Source organism: Salvelinus sp. IW2-2015, unplaced genomic scaffold (genome assembly GCF_002910315.2).
Source record: "Salvelinus sp. IW2-2015 unplaced genomic scaffold, ASM291031v2 Un_scaffold4251, whole genome shotgun sequence".
Lineage (NCBI taxonomy): Eukaryota > Metazoa > Chordata > Actinopteri > Salmoniformes > Salmonidae > Salvelinus > Salvelinus sp. IW2-2015.
Window position 1 is genome coordinate 11563 of NW_019945522.1, and position 15009 is coordinate 26571.

The following is a 15009-nucleotide window of genomic DNA, read 5'->3' on the forward strand; positions in this document are numbered from 1 at the left end:
AAAGGCTATAAACATCCACCTGCCCTCCTCTCCCTCCCTCAGGCCCAGGTTAAAAAACATTGACAGGAGCAGCGCTCAGCACCTAGAGGTCACAGGTTGGGAGACCATGGACTGTCAATCATCACAGACCTTTTAAGGAGAAAAGCAAACCTCCCCCCTCCTCCACCACACCACCACGCACACCACCCCCTACTACACATGACCCTCCACAGCACTGTGTCTGTGTCTGCAGAACACCACAGTAGGCTCCAGCTCAGACAACAACACTGAAGAAGAGGGGTCTCACGGTCATCTTCACCCGAGGAGAGGGCTTCTTAGTCGGAGACAAAGATCCCACTAGACCACCCCAAATTGGAACCCCAGACCCAACCCCCCCCCCCCCCCCTTCCAAGTTGGAAGGCCCTGAACCACCAAACTCCTAGCCCAACAGAACCCTCAGACATCCGACCCCTAGACCTTGCCCTGGATCCCAAACCCCTAGACTTGGCCTGGATCCCCAACCCCTAGACCTAGACCTTGGCCTGCGATCCCCGACCCCATAGACCTAGACCTTGGCCTGGATCCCCGAGCCCTAAGACCTATTGCACTGGACACCCGACCCCTAGACCTTGGCCTGGAACCCACTCGAGCCATAGTACCTTGCCCTGGATCCCCAACCCTAGACTTGCCCCAGGATCATCCCAACCCCTAGAACTTGGCCTGGATCCCCAACCCCTAGACCTAGGACCTTGGCCTGGATCCCCGACCCCTAGACCTAGACCTTGCCCTGGATCCCGACCCCTAACTTTGCCTGAGACACCCGACCCCTAAGACCGTTGGCCTGGACACCCCGAGCCCCTAGACCTTGCCCTGGATCCCCAACCCCTAGACCTTGGCCTGGATCCCCAACCCCTAGACCTTGGGCCTGGATCCCCAACCCACTAGACCTTGCCTGTGTCCCAACCCTAGACCTTGGCCTGGACCCCGAACCCCTAGACCTTGGCCTGGATCCCGAACCACTAGACCTTGCCTGGACACCCGACCCCTAGACCTTGGCCCTGATCCCCGACCCCTAGACCTTGGCCTGGACCCCCGACCCCTAGACCTTGGCCCTGGACCCCCGACCCCTAGACCTGGCCTGGACCCCCGACCCCTAGACCTTGGCCTGGACCCCCGACCCTAAGACCTTGGCCTGGACCCCCGTACCCCTAGACCTTGGCCTGGACCCCCGACCCCTAGACTTGGCCTGGACCCCGACCCCTAGACCTTGGCCTGGACCCCGACCCCTAGACCTTGCCTGATCTCTAGACCCTAGACCTTGGCCTGGAATCCTCGACCCCTAGACCTTGGCCTGGATCCTCGACCCCATAGACCTTGGCCTGGATCTTAACCCCTAGACCTTGGCCTGGATCCCCAACCCCTAAGACCTTGGGCCCTGGAACCCCCAACCCCTAGACCTTGGCCTGGACCCCCAACCCTAGACTGCCCTGAGATCCCCAACCCCTAGACCTTGCCCTGGATCCCCAAACCCCTAGACCTTGCCTGGACCCCCAACCCCTAGACCTTGGCCTGGACCCCCGACCCCTAGACCTTGGCCTGGACCCCCAACCTAGACTTGGCCTGGACCCCCGACCCCTAGACCTTGGGTATGACTACTCATGGCTAACATAGGCCACTCTAACCTCACTCCTCTTTCCTCAACTCTGATATGTAATGTTATCTCTGGACTGGCACATTTACTGTAAGTACTAGCTACAGGTTACAGCTAGATCAACACATTTAGCAGCTACAGGTTACAGCCTAGATCAACACATTTAGCAGCTAAGGTTTACAGGCAAATCAACACATTTACAGCATACAGGTTATATGCTAGATCAACACATTTAGCAGCTACAGTTACAGCTAGATCAACACAATTTAGCAGCTGACAGTTTACTAGCTAGATCAACACATTTAGAGCTACAGGTATAGCTGAATCAACACAATTTGAGCAGCTACAGGTTATAAGCTAGATCAACACATTTAGCAGCTACAGGTTATAGCTAGATCACACAATTTACACTACAGGTTATATGCTAAGATCCCACTATAGCAGCAACGGTTATAGCTAGATCAACACATTTAGCAGCTACAGGTTATAGCTAGATCAACACATTTAGCAGCTACAGGTTATAGCTAGCAACTAACTAGACTACCACCCTTAGAATTTGGGATTTGCCTTGACTACCAACCTTGAGTTGTGGTTTGCTTTTGGACAAAAAAAACACCACAATCTGAAGTCTTGTTTTAATGAAATTTCTCTGATTAACTTTAGGTCAATTTAACTGACTTTTAAAAACTATTTTTTGAAACCTGTGTTCTAAACATGAAGTAATGTCATTACATTTAGCTGATCTTAGCCTATTGTACAGCTCTGTTTTTTAATGTTATAACATCACGTCAGTGTTAGTATCCATGTCAACATCGGAACTTTCAACCTCCTGTCCAATGAGAACTGTCGTGACATGATGATTATGGTTCAGAGTTCTTCAGTTTGTGTTGCATTATGGGAGAAAACATGAGGCACATGTGGAGAGGATGGAAAACCTATAGGCTCTCTTTTGGTACTTGTCTCTCAGTTGTAAAGTGTCATTTATTGATTGAATGTGTTGGAGACTGAATTGTATTGTCATTGACTCACATCAGCCGGGACCTGGTGTGGTTTTATCATTCATGAGAAAATATTCTTCAAAACAACGTCTGTTTTTGAATTGTGTCCGTTTTAACACCACCTCAAATGATTGATCATACTGTATCACAACATTCACTGTTACATTTTCTATCATTTGTTTTGTTTCTACCAAGCTTTTCTGTTTAGAAATGTATGGACAACTTGGTTGGTTACATGGTTCAATGTCTATAAAGAAAGATATAAATAATGGCATTATGTATTGGAAAAGAGTTGTGCTTTCTGTCTGTTGTCCATGTTTCTATAACAACAGGGTTCTAGACTTTAACGGCTTGTCCTGGATATGAACCAGGGTTCTAGYGAACGTATGTTTGGATGGTCATTGATGACCAATCATGGGTAAGTAGTGAAAGCAATTCTAGCCACAGTGTTTGACTGACACWATTGGCATGATGTACAGTATTCACAAACCTTGACTTTTTCCTAATTTTTTTACAAAGTGGGATTAAAATGGATTAAAAAATAAATATATTGTCAACGATCTAGATAAGTATTCAACCCCCTGAGTCAATACATGTTAGAATCACCTTCCTTCCTCTCTGGCAACTGAGTTAGGAAGGATGCCTACATCTTTGTAGTGACTGGGTGTATTGATACACCATCCAAAGTGTAATGATTAACTTCACCATACTCACAGGGATATTACATTTCTGTTTATTTATTTTATTTTTACCCATRTACCAATAGGTMCCCTTCTTTGTGAGGTATTGGAAAACCTCCCTGGTCTTTATGGTTGAATCTGTGTTTGAGATTCACTGCTCGACTGAGGGACCTTTCAGATCATTGTATGTGTGGGGTTCAGATATGAGGTAGTCATTCAAAAATCATGTTAAACACTGTTATTGCACACAGACTGAGTCCATGCAACTTATTAGGTGACTTGTTAAACACATTTTTACTCCTGAAATTATTTAAGCTTGCCATAACAGGGTGGTTGAATACTTATTGACTCAAGACATTTTAGCTTTAATTTTTTTTAATTCCACTTTGACATTGTGGGGTATTGTGTGTAGGCCAGTGACACAAAATCTCTATTTAATCCATTTAAATTCAGGCTGTAACACAACAAAATGTGGACCAAGTCAAGGGGTGTGAATACTTTCTGAAGGCGCGGTAGGTAGAGTAGACCTATCCTTTGTCTGGCCCACTCCAGTGGCTACCAAAGATGAAAAGCCAGCCTTTTTACATACCGATAGCGCCATCTAGTGGATAACCTCGAACCCACATCAAATACAATGCAGTTCCGTTTATTATAGGCTTACAATTGAAACATATCAGTAATATCAGAAGGATGCTCTGATATTTCCTCATGAATGTGGTTTTGAAAAGTCTATTTGTGTAGCCTACTTCTCAGAGTCACACACAGACCGGGGAAGGGCTTCACTATTATTTATACTCCTCCCTTCCCCCAATGGTTCTCACAGAACATTGTCTTGCCTGCAGTGTGAATGGTGGTAGCCAGCTTCGTTCTGTGTCATGACTTTGAGTTTTGAAAGCGCTTTTACTTTTAATAATGCGGCGTTACATTCGTGCATTCKTCGTGTGCATGTTGTTTGCCGTGTTCTCGGCCTTGTACGTGTATAGTAAACTATTTTATTCAGATCTGTCGGTCGGGGGAGGACTGGGTGGGAAGACTTTCCTCCATCGAGCCGCGGCCTCTCAGCGAAGCGACATTGGACAAGAAACCAGGCGAGGGCCGGACGAAACAGGCCCAGGCGATCAACACTGGTACACTAGGTAATAGTTACACTGCTTATTATATAGCTAGATTGTAATACACTTCAAAAGGCTTCAAACAAAATGAATGCATAACTAGCTTGGTGAACAAATATTTCCTCTGCAAGTAATGTATTGGAATGTGCACCATTGACAGATGTGTTCTCCACAATYGTATCAGGTGAACGTGTTTTTCATCAAGTTGCCGCTTTGTGAAAKAAATATACAGTGACAAGACGAATTGTAACAATTCCTCTGGCTAACTTTTTGCATCCTTCCCACTTTCACTATGGTCATGGACACTGTGTACTTGCAGTTCCAGCTCAAACAACTACATTAGGATCAATTGCTGCTCGCAAAGACATGTAAATATAGCAAAACAAGCTCAATATAGCATGTATGTACCTGTAATAAAGAAACATACGCATTTTGACTGGTCGAATTCGGTTCACTAGCGCGTATGGAGATTCAATAACATYTATTTCTTCGTGACTTGACTATTGAAAGATTTCCACAACGTCAAGAGTGACACCGATTTATTTTCAAAGCTGATTGGTTTTCCTTCACCCTTTTGACCAACCCTTTGAGGTCATTGTAAATAGGAATGTATTCTTAACTGACTCTCCTATTTAAATAAAGGTTAATAAAAAATAAATACAAGTTACAGATGTATTGAGACAAACACATGTGGGCATGAGTCAGTAGTCTACACCAGAAAAGCATTAGCACTGGATAATAATAATCGGAAAACAGATTGCAGTTGTTGAAATGGAAGTTAAATCTCTGTTGGCCAACTTCAGTGGTGTCTGCTGGTTGCTAAGCAACAGGATGTGCAATTAAACGAGTGCTTATGGCCTTTAACAGTTTGTTACAGTCATCAAACTAGTGTGAATGACAAACAAGATAATCAGGTTGCCTAGACGAACACACCCCCTTCTCTTCTCTCCTACAACAACTTTTAAATGCTAACCTTACTGCTTTGTCTCTCTTCAGTCAAGCAAGAGATCTCTGTCGGCTATTCGGTTTAGCTGGTGGTGACAGGCATCTGGATTGCTGTGTGATGAGAGGAGAAGAATAGCCTTTTCAAATCCTCTCTGGCCCTCTCAAATATTGACTTTAATATGAGACTTGGAAGTTGGGAGAGAGAAGGGGAATGACAGGGAAGAGCTGTTCGGCTGGCAAGAGAAGTCTACAAGCATGCCTTCCTCCAGGTCTGGAAGAGCAGAACAGCATCCAGTGTAGTGTCTGAACCAGTTGGTGAACCTGGCACAAACCATTTACAAAGGTTTTAACCTTTTAAATGAAACAAACTTTGATTTAACTCCAGCATACTTGTCTTTATTTGCAGGTACATCATGAGGAAAGCAGAGGGCCCTGCTAGGACGGCTGCAGCCATGCACCTGGCTGTAGTGGCCTGCGGACAGAGACTAGAGGAGACTCTCACCATGCTGAAGTCTGCTGTTATGCTCAGCATCAAACCACTGTGCCTACACATCTTCGCTGAAGACCAGCTGCACGCCAGCTTTCTAGAAGCTGTGAGTTGGACTGGATGCACTGCTAGGCCTATAGCCTGTGATTGGAGGCATAATAATGTGGTAGTAATGAGATGTGATTGTGATAATGACGTTGTAATATCACATGCCCTACTATGATAATGTAAAAGCATCTYCATCACAACTCTAGCATATAGGCTTCAATAAAGTCCCATTTGGTCCAGTGTACATGATACACACAGAATAGGAAACACTATGAACACCTGCTCGTTCCATGACATAGACTGACCAGGTGAATCCAGGTGYAAGATATGATCCCTTGTTGATGTCACCTGTTAAAGCCACTTTAATCAGTGTAGATGAAGGTGAGGAGACAGGTTAAAGAAGGATTTTTAAGCCTTGAGAKATGAATTGTGTATGTGTGGAATTCCGAGGTTGAGTGGGCAAGACAAAATATTGAAGTGCCTTTTGAATTGGGTACGGTAGTAGGTGCCAGGCGTTCTGGTTTGTGTTAAGAACTGCAATGCTAATATGATGAGCTAACGGCTCTCGAGTGACGCAGTGGTCTAAGGCACTGCATCTCAGTGCTAGAGGTGTCACTACAYACCCTGGTTCGATCCCAGGCTGTATCACACCGACTGTGATCGGGAGTCCCATAGGGTGGCACACAATTGGCCCAGCGTCGTCCAGGTTTGGGGAGGGTTTGGCCAGGGTAGGCTGTCATTATAAAATAACAATTTGTTCATAACTGACTTGCCTAGTTAAATGAAGGTTAAATAKAWAAAWWAAAAATGCTCAACAGTTTCCTGTGTGTATCAAGTATGGTCCACCACCTAAAGGACATCCAGCCAACTTGACACAACTGTGGGAAGCCAGCCTCCCTGTGGAATGCTTTTGACACCTTGTAGAGTCCATGCCCTGASGAATTGAGGCTGTTCTGAGGGCAAAAGGGGGTGAAACTCAATATTAAGAAGGTGTTCCTAATGTTTGGTATACTCKGTGTATAACCTAGACCAGSGGTGTAAAACTCATTCCATGGAGGGCCCAGGTTCTGCAGGTTTTTGGTTTTTCCTTTCAATTAAGCCCTAGACAACCAGGTGWGGGGAGTTCCTTACTAATTCGTGACCTGAAGTACAAGGGAGGAGTGAACCTGCCGACACTCAGACCTCCGTGGAATGAGTTTGACGCGTGGCCTCGAGGTTATCTTGTCTATAAACGTTTGAGTATTTCCCTGTTTTTAAAACCTCTGTGTAATAACACTTGTCTGGGTGCTTTGTTCTGTGTTTAGTTAGAGTCGTGGCCAAGTTCCTTCCGCTGCAGGTTTAACTACACTCTGTACCCCATCACCTTCCCCCATGAGAATGCTGGAGAGTGGAAGAAGCTCTTCAAACCATGTGCTTCTCAGAGACTCTTCCTACCTGTGAGTTTCATAGCTGGAGAAATTCTATTTTGTTTAATTAAATATTAGCATGATGATGGTTTCCAGTGCCTCAAAATAATATCTTGGAGTGACTGTAAATGTGTTACTGTAAATGTGTACACTGCTAATGGGTTGTCTTTCTGATTCTCTCTTGTCTTCAGTTGATCCTAAAGGAGGTGGACTCAGACATCTTGTTCCTGGCCTCTAACCTCTGTTTCTGATTCTCTCTGGTCTTCAGTTGATCCTAAAGAGGTGGACTCAGACATCTTGTTCCTGGCCTCTAACCTCTGTTTCTGATTCTCTCTGGTCTTCAGTTGATCCTAAAGGAGGTGGACTCAGACATCTTGTTCCTGGCCTCTAACCTCTGTTTCTGATTCTCTGGTCTTCAGTTGATCCTAAAGGAGGTGCAGTCAGACATCTTGTTCCTGGCCTCTAACCTCTGTTTCTGATTCTCGTCTTCAGTTGATCCTAAAGGAGGTCAGTCAGACATCTTGTTCCTGCCTCTAACCTCTGTTTCTGTTCCCCAGCTCATCCTAAAGGAGGTGATTCTCTAGTCTACGTGGACTCAGACATCTTGTTCCTCCAGCCTGTAGACGCTCTGTGGTCCCTGCTAGCTCACTTCAACGCTACCCAGCTGGCCGCCATGGCGCCGAGCACGAGGAGCCACGCATCGCCTGGTACAGCCGCTTCGCCCGCCACCCCTACTATGGCAGGACGGGCATCAACTCTGGAGTCATGCTCATGAACATGACACGCATCAGGGCCACATACTTCAAGGTAATTAAACTTTGACCAGCAGAGGTCACCATTGCAAATGTCAGATGTATAAACTTCGACAGCAGAGGTCACATTCAATCAGTCAGATATAATGTCATCCAGAGATGGAGAATCGAGATTTTCTACAATAATTTATCCCTTTGAATGAATGACAAACAAAACTCATAATAAAGATGTTTGCACAGGCACTTAGCTCGTTTTCCACAATGTAACACACCCTCTGTCCTGTGTGACAGAATGACATGACGTCAGTGGGTCTGAGGTGGGAGGAGCTGCTGATGCCCCTGCTGCAGAAATATAAACTAAACATGACCTGGGGAGACCAGGACCTGCTCAACATCATCTTCCATCACAACCCTGGTGAGACTCACAGCTCAGTACCTCCTTATTAACCACATGATGAGACACATGACAGTGTATATGGTTTTTATAGTAGACACGTCTTCCATCACAACCCTGGAGAGACTCAACTCTCAACACATAGCTGTTAACACACCATTCATATGATTTTACACCTGCAGTTGATATTTGTTACTTTTATTTTGAATTTTTACTTAACACTTTTTTTTAAGCATTGTTGTTATATGCTTGTAAGTAAGCTTTTTTTCACTGTAAAGTCTAACCTGTTTACTCGGCACGTGACAAATAAATTAGATTTGATTAGAAACATGAACCTTTTAAATGTAATAGTTGTGGCAGGATCCAGCTTCAGCCTGCAGGGCTGCAGTGTATTGTCTTGCCTTATTGTTTACCTGGTAATAAGGTGTGTGTCGAGATGATCAACAAGCTCCAGGGCGATAAGAAAACCAGAAGTATTGGATTTGTGCCCCTCTAAACTAGCCCTTGTCTCTCCCCCTCCAGAGTGTCTGTTGGAAGTCCCCTGCCACTGGAACTACCGTCCAGACCACTGTATCTACGGCAGTACATGTGGCTCCGCGGAGGAGGAGGGTGTCTTTATCCTGCAGGACAAGAGAGTGTACCATGACCTCAAACAGCCTGCCTTCAGGCCGTCTACGACGCCATACGACAGGTAAACTAAACGATCACAGATCAGTGTAGTCTACGACGCCTACGACAGGTAAACTAAACGATCACAGATCAGTGTAGTCTACGACGCCATACGACAGGTAAACTAAGGATCACAGATCAGTGTAGTCTACGACGCCATACGACAGGTAACTAAGTGATCACAGATCAGTGTAGTCTACGACGCCATACGACAGGTAAACTAAACGATCACAGATCAGTGTAGTCTACGACGCCATACGACAGGTAAACTAAGCGATCACAGATCAGTGTAGTCTACGACGCCATACAACAGGTAAACTGAGTGATCACAGATCAGTGTAGTCTACAACGCCATATGACAGGTAAACTAAGCGATCACAGATCAGTGTAGTCTACGACGCCATACGACAGGTAAACTAAGCGATCACAGATCAGTGTAGTCTACGACGCCATACGACAGGTAAACTAAGCGATCACAGATCAGTGTAGTCTACGACGCCATACGACAGGTAAACTAAGCGATCACAGATCAGTGTAGTCTACGACATCATACGACAGGTAGGCTAAACGATCAAAGATCTACGARGCCAAACGACAGGTAGGCTAAACAATCACAGAGCAGTAWTTCAGCCCGCCTTCTGGGCCGTCTACGATGRSATACGACAGGTAAACTAAACGATCACAGATCAGGGTTTCCASATGGGYAAACAACTTGATTGTCTGTCATTGATTGTGTATTAGGTGTGTAAGGAAATGTTTGTTTGTGCGTCCAGACCACTTCTATGCAGATCTCCACAAGTGTCAGTGTTGAGTGAAACAGATTTCCTCATAAGGATCTGTTCTAACTGATCAGTTGTTTTAATGATATCGACTACACTGGGCATTTGTTTAATGACATCATCAATGTCCAGGTTTGTATTGCTTTCCTATAACTAAGGATCGAGCTTCCATCAGAAAGATGCCTGGGCAATATTTGGTCCTTGCCTCTCAGTACATCTGACACACACACACACACACACACACACACACACACACACCTGATACATACTATGTGAGAGTATTAAAGCCACAGTTAAAGCAAGGCCCAGGAAAGAGCAGTAAAGTTTTAGTGCTGATGGTACATGCAGAGGCTCTCCACTGACACAGTGCTCCGTCATCCTCATAAAAACAACACACACAGTGGAAATGGAGCTTTATGACCGGTGGGGGGGGCTTAACTTTTACTAACCCAATATCAGGGACTAAACCAAAGACGAGGACGTAAAATAGTAATCCCCTTTGATTTCCTGTGTGTGCTGTAAAGGTACTTCCATTATTGGGAAGAGGAGAAGACTGATTGTGTAATCTGTAGTTGGACTGAGGAGGATAATAAGGTGGGATTTAACCATGTTGAGGCTTTTATCGCTCTACAACACCTCAGCAGCTTCATGGACATTTATTCCAATGACAAGAAAGGTTGGAAGTCTTTCTTAGGCTTTATACAACTATTAAAACATGTTTCACTACCCGTCTATTTGATCACACATTAAAAGCATGCAATGATGTGAATTGTAAAATGGTGAATTGTGCTGATTGTAAGTCGTTCTGTATAAGAGCTTCTGCCAAATGAATAAAACGTAATGAGTTTCTGGCCACAGCTGTAGTAGATATCTAGAACCGTGGACTTCACATGTAGTGCCTGTTTGATAACAGCATGTTCTATTTCTCAGTACTCATTTAGGGAGGATCTTGTGAGCTCTCTGCTGGTCCCACTGGAAGAAGAGCTGWTYAAGACGACCCGTTCATACTGTGGTAAATCACATGTTCTGTTTACTAAGAGACTGGCTCACAGCCTGGCCAACGTCAACAGAGATGCTCAGCGTCCACATGGACAGTAGTCTGATGTCCTGGGCCTCCAGGCTGTCCTATAGTGTTGTCATGGTCAGAGAGATGGTAGCCTGGGTCCTGTTCATTAGAGCACACTGAGCACCACTGTAGCAAAACTAAAATGGGCATTCTTATTGGACAAGTTGAGCTAGTGCCTACTTTGTTCCATTTCGTGGTCTTCTGTTCATGACTACTTGGCACCTACAGTCTCTACAGCTACATGGCTGAAGGAATTTATTGATATATCTTTATTGAACTAGGCAAGTCAGTTAAGAAAAAATTCTTATTTTACAATGACTGCCTACCCCGGCCAAACCCTCCCTTGACCCGGGACGACGCTGGGCCAGTTGTGGACCACCCTATGGGACTCCCGATCACGGCCGGTTGTGATACAGCCCGGGATCTGTAGTGACGCCTCTAGCATTGAGATGCAGTGTCTTTAGACCGCTGAACCAGGATCTGTAGTGACGCCTCTAGCATTGAGATGCAGTGTCTTAGACCGCTGAACCAGGATCTGTAGTGACGCCTCTAGCATTGAGATGCAGTGTCTTTAGACCGCTGAACCAGGATCTGTAGTGACGCCTCTAGCATTGAGATGCAGTGTCTTAGACCGCTGAACCAGGATCTGTAGTGACGCCTCTAGCATTGAGATGCAGTCTTAGACCGCTGAACCAGGATCTGTAGTGACCCCTCTAGCATTGAGATGCAGTGTCTTAGAACGCTGAACCAGGATCTGTAGTGACGCCTCTAGCATTGAGATGCAGTGTCTTAGACCGCTGAACCAGGATCTGTAGTGACGCCTCTAGCATTGAGATGCAGTGTCTTAGACCGCTGAACCAGGATCTTGTAGTGACGCCTCTAGCATTGAGATGCAGTGTCTTAGACCGCTGAACCAGGATCTGTAGTGACGCCTCTAGCATTGAGATGCAGTGTCTTAGACCGCTGCGCCACTCGGGAGAGAGACTACATGGATGTTTGTGACTTCATATGCTGGAGATGCATAGGTGTTGTGAAGAATGACACCGCTGTCATCACTACAGATATCTTGTTCAGCGTTTCTCTGGTCAGAGTCATCTGTATAGTACCGGTAGGCTATATGGCATTTCCAATGCTGATGAGGCTCTTCTTTAATAGTGCTGTCTGCTGTATTCAAGAGGCCTTGCTATCCATATTGGAGAATTTGCCACAATGGTCTTATCCGGCCTGCAGAACATGACTAAACTCAATCAGCCTTTCTAAGCTAAATGGTACCTCTCCTATTGACAGAGAGCTACTCTGAGCCTTCTGCCATAATGTGAAGAGCATAGTGCCGTGGGAGAAGAGGAAGGCACAGACACGAAGCTATTTTGGAGTTTGCTTTATCAAAAATGCACTTTTTTCAATGGCAGTCGTTCCCCTTTATATATTAAGATAAGTGGAACAAAATACGTATTAATGTGAGTTCTGGATGTTTTCAGTTGTTTATTGTCATTCTTTAGTTTTTGTGTCAATTTGTTTACTTCAGAAATAGTTCCAACCAGTACTTCTCTTTGTGTGTTATTTTCTTTGTGAAGGTTTTATTAGATGCTGTATTGAAGAAGCCGTCCATACTTTCTGCACTGATCTGTTTCATACATATTTTTCAGACATTTATAAAAGTCTTTATTACTTTGACGGTATGGGCAATTCCCTCCTTAAAACATGCTGAACATTGTCTTTGAAGAACCACTTTGCTCTGCAGTCAGTCAGTTTTCATTTGTTGTCCAGACGACAGATTGTCTTACTTCTGTACATTAGTTTGTGTTGTTTATAGCTAATGCCAAAGTTTTTTGCACTGTTGAATGTATATTGGAAACATTGACCATCAAAACAAACAGCCTCCTTCTGTCTGTCATAGAATGATCTTGAAAATGTTTAGTCATTTTTACAATACATATCTTCCTAATGTTTACTTTGATTTTTTTATGTGTAAACAGGTAAATGCAGTATATTTTGTACCAGAAAGGTAGCACTCACCTTTTTTGTATATATCTGTCACTGTATCTTAACCAACAGTAATGTATTCTGTTAAATGAAATCCAGTAGTACACAATTTGATAGCTTTCCACCAGATGGCAGCATTTCTGCATCATGAACAGCAGTTAGCTGGACTAGAGGAGAGACTGTCAGGTTCACCTATTACATTGAGGGGGATTCATGACTAAATGTTGGACAAATATACACAGTTAACAAAATGTATGCCATCAAAAATCTATGCAGCAATAATGTTATGGGGTGCTGCCTGTGCGGTTTAGATGGGAGTCAATGTGTCAATAAAACAAGTATAAATACTTTATGATTGCCCCTACAGTTAACAGCTACGTAGTGGAGGTAGTATTTTACAACTATTCACTATGTCAATATTAATGCCTGATATTCCCTGCCATCGCCCTAATAAGTCTTGTGAACTTGTGCTTGGCATGCGGCTTGGCTATTGTCTCCATTGATTATGTCATATCACCTCAACTTCAAGCAAACGATGGAACAAACTCCTAAACTCCTAACCTTATTAGATGATCACATTTCCACTGATACTCAGCATCTTTTACATTTATTCTGCAAAGGTCAGGGACTTGAGCTAGATTGATGGCATGTTTCTGTAGCTGCGTCTCACAGTCAATATAACAGTAAATGCCCTCTGACCTGGCCATCTGGGGCCCTGGAGTCTGTCTCTGCTTTGAGCTGCTCATAAACTGGAACTGATGGACCGTAACATAACGCTGTAGGGCGCCGTCTCTACTGCCATGGCATTGACTATATTGAATGGTGTTATAGTGTAATGCACCTTCCCATTTATATATGCATGCGTCCATCTATTCCCTATGTAGTGCACTACTTTTGAGCAGGTTCCTATGGGCTGTGCTATGGGCCCTGGTGAATGGTAGTGCTCTGAATGTGTCTTCCGCATTTAACCCAACCCCTCTGAATCAGAGAGGTGCGCGGGGGCTGCCTTAATCGACATCCAGGTCTTCGGCAACTGGGGAACAGTGGGTTAACTGTCTTGCTCAGGGGCAGAACGACATATTTTTACCTTGTCAGCTCGGGGATTCGATCCAGCAACCTTTCGGTTACTAGTCCAACCCTCTAACCAGGCAGTGCCATTGTGTATGTAACCCATCCCTTTACTACTGTGGTGTTAGTCTGATTCATAACGTGACAAAGCTTCATTTACACTTCATCTATAAGAGGTTATCAATTACTTTGATTGACCTTTTGTGGTCAAACGTACCAAGTAACACCCTGTTTCCCAGGGGTGAAGACAATGGGAGGGCTTGAGCACAATGTTAGAAATTCAATATTTTCTATCAGCTAGTTTTTACTTCCCTGAAAACTCTTAAGTTTTATATCCTCATAAATAACTGATTTCATTTCTCGCCAGGGGTTCTGGATGGAGCTGGTTCAGATAAATACCTGACCTCAAGCAGTTAGTGCTGCTGGTCAATGTTCTAGTAGAGGGAAGTACGTGTGTGTGTTATTATCCATCTAAAATAAACATATTTATTTTCAATGTTTGACAAGGTAACGAGTTTGTCCTGTGGAAGCCTTGGTTATCTCAAGAAGAGGTTGTCTATTATTCTGCAGCTTGAGAGTTATATAGAGATGAAGGGATGAGAAAAGGTGAAGAATACAGAGGGACGGAGAGACCATGAGGTGGAAAATAGAACAGCAGGAAAGGACAAGGCTGTGATACTTGAAAGTCTTCTAAAACATTACCAACCTTCTTAACACTTTACATTAAGTTTCCCCTATTACTATGTAGCTAACACAGTAATAACTTAATGACATAGTAAAACCTATGGAACTACTATGTCATTACACGGCATAGGGTGGTTATGGAATCAGTTATTACACAATTGGAACAAGGCATGTGTAATTACACATTCAGTTGCTGAAGGTTATTCCACATGTGTAATTACACATTCAGTTGCTGAAGGTTATTCCACATGTGTAACTACTGATGTTATTCTTGTTCCACAATGTAACTAATGTTTTGTAATTACACG

At 44.2% G+C, this 15009-nt stretch overlaps 1 long non-coding RNA gene and 1 pseudogene across 2 annotated transcripts; one reads left to right on the forward strand and one right to left on the reverse strand.

The window, feature by feature from the left end:
- Positions 1-448: 448 nt before the first annotated feature.
- LOC112077074 (uncharacterized) lies at positions 449-1182 on the reverse strand. Of its 2 annotated transcripts, XR_011478014.1 has the most exons (5): positions 1139-1182; positions 951-1004; positions 829-897; positions 728-766; positions 582-607 (listed from the first exon to the last, which is right to left on the reverse strand). It is a non-coding gene; the product is annotated as an uncharacterized lncRNA (long non-coding RNA). The 2 variants fall into 2 exon arrangements; XR_011478013.1 differs by lacking the exons at positions 582-607; positions 728-766 and adding an exon at positions 449-521.
- Positions 1183-4101: 2919 nt separating this feature from the next.
- On the forward strand, positions 4102-14513 carry LOC112077072 (glucoside xylosyltransferase 1-like; annotated as a pseudogene).
- The last annotated feature ends 496 nt before the right edge of the window (positions 14514-15009 follow it).